The 2429-nt window shown below is 41.7% G+C and overlaps 1 protein-coding gene and 1 pseudogene across 1 annotated transcript in view; both read right to left on the reverse strand.

Moving 5' to 3' along the window:
• Positions 1 to 2429, reverse strand: part of DCAF12 (DDB1 and CUL4 associated factor 12) — a 32466-nt gene that overhangs the window by 11404 nt on the left and 18633 nt on the right. The gene's annotated exons all lie outside the window — the stretch shown is intronic.
• LOC123521573 overlaps positions 1163 to 2429 on the reverse strand; it is a 1701-nt pseudogene continuing 434 nt past the window's right edge.

Here is a 2429-nt window from a genome sequence, read left to right on the forward strand (position 1 = left end):
GCGGATACAGAGATATTTAATGACAGGGGAAATGTTCACAATATTGTCGAACATTAACTCTTCAGTATTTTCTAAAATTTCTAATGAGAATAGGCTTCTTTTAAATTTAAAAGAACAAAAAATTGGGGTAAAGTTATTTAAAAATTCTGCCTGTTCCTCAACTGAAACCCCTACTAGTTTGACTCAAATGTCAAAAATGATCTGAGGTTAGAAACTGTTAGAATGATGACAAAGAAAAGCTGATCTTGGGAGAGCAAGGCAGTAATAGAGGGTAAGACAGAAAGGACATTCTAGCAAGATTCCAGGATTAGCTGCAATGAGGGAAGGAAGAACTCAAGATGTCCAGATAAGGGGGAGTTTTCTTACCTATTTAGACCTGCGGGCCTTGAATCCGAAAGTTATGTTACCCCTCCAATTAATTCCTTTTCCAGTAAAGTTGTTTGCCACTGTGGTCTGAGACCAGAAGTTGCCCTTCCCCCATTATAAATCTTCCAAATGCTTCACAGTAAAAATTGTTTACCATGGGTGAAATAAATCCTTGTTTGCATCATGAGGTTATTAGGCAACTCAAAGAAGAGGGCTTACCATGTGTATCTGAAACTCCAAACAAAACCAAAGAGAGCACATTTGGAGAACTACGCTGTGTTAGACAGGGTTCTCTAGAGAGATAAAACCAAATTGCTGATAATTGAATATATTTACTTATAAAGATAATTAGATATATAACACAAGAAATGAACAGTTAAATTATATACAAATAGATATATAATATGAGAAATGAAGTTAAATTATGAAGTACAAATAGCTCAGTGCAACTCACTCCCGTGAGAGAGAGTTGTGAGACACTAGCAGTCCTTCAAGTCGAGTCTACTGCCAGGTCTTCCTCTATATAGAGAGCGAGCTAGGCTATGTCAGCACAGCAGCCAATCACAAGGCAGGTCACCAACCGCCAGCCAGGTCACCCATGGCCCGTCCCCAGCTCCAGCGATGTCTTAAAGGGACCTTAACTTACAGCGACACAGTTCACAGGCTAGGCGTCCCACAGGTAGTGTAACCTGTAAGTTGAGGCACAGAACAAGCAAGGCAGCCGCACACTGGTCCAAAGATCAAAGAGCGAGAAACAAGAAAGGCGAAGCTCAGCAAGCCATTTATCTCTCCGCCCTTCAGTTAATCCCACTTGTGTTTATCGGCCAGGCTGGCACAATAAATTATCTCATACGCGCAGTTCATTAAGCTGAGCATGCACAAGAGATGAAGTTGGAGAAGTGAGCAGCACTGTATGCTCTTCGAGGGGGTTATATTTCATCCTGTAGATACCATAAAGCTACTTGGAAGATAAGTATCAAAGTGACAGGGGTAGATAGGTGTGTAGTGTGATCTAATCCCCTCCAAACGTTTCATTATAAAAATTTGCAAATGCATTAAAATGTTTAAAGAATTTTTTTTTAAAGTAAAAAAAAACTGTGTCCACACATATAGCTGACCATTATTAATTAAGTCATGTTAGCTGTGATGGTTATGGTTATGTGTCAACTTGCTTGGGCCTTGTTTCTGTGGTTTTGGCAATTGTTAATGACAAAATTTAATAGTTATCCAATGATATACTTTCATAGCTAAGTGACAATCATTGACCATGTTATAAATGGTCATCCTCCATTTTCGCATAACAACATTTTTTTAGAACACTACTTTCGAATAATGTGACCTGGCCTTTTGGAACATAACCATAGCAAGAAGTGAAGGATGGGTCTGCTTGCCTAACCATTTATCTATCCATCCTGCTATCTCATTTCTTGTCAATGAAGATTATGTGTCAGAAAAAGGCAGTTAATGAATAAAAAGCAGGCTGTATTTCAAAATGTCAACAATGGTTTTACCTGGTTGGTGATACTGTAAGTGATAGGTATTTTTACAATTTCTTCCAAAAGAAATTTGGAATTATTTTTTTGTTTGTTTAACTAAAAGTTAATTTTATTTTCACGTGTCACAAACAAAAATCGTTTTGTTCTGCTTTTTGAGAGAAAGGAGGAGCAGGTCTTCCATGTTGTGCTGTTAGAAAACATCCAGAGTCGCAGCACCAGCTCTCCAGGTGAAGGGGTACGAGGAAGAGAAAAGCGATACAAAGAGGCTGTGCTCTGCCGTTATCTGTCTGGTCGAGTCCTTCCTGGCCGAGTGGGCACCATCATAGGACGGGCTGGGGGCCGCATCATTGGGGGCCCAGGCATCATTGGCATGTGGCCCCCCATGGGTAGCCTCATTCCAGGAGAGGGTCCCACTGGCATCATTCCAGGAGGAGGAGGGCCCATCTTGGCATCATGGGTGGTCCCCCCATGTGGGGTGCCGGCATTATACCAGGGCAAGGAGGGCCCGGGAGACTGGGGGGAGGCGGGATCATCGCCCCTGCTGAAGGAGGAGCAGAGAATGGAGTC

Source organism: Echinops telfairi, unplaced genomic scaffold, assembly GCF_000313985.2.
Source record: "Echinops telfairi isolate 266 unplaced genomic scaffold, ASM31398v2 ScPeMD7_25;HRSCAF=90, whole genome shotgun sequence".
NCBI lineage: Eukaryota > Metazoa > Chordata > Mammalia > Afrosoricida > Tenrecidae > Echinops > Echinops telfairi.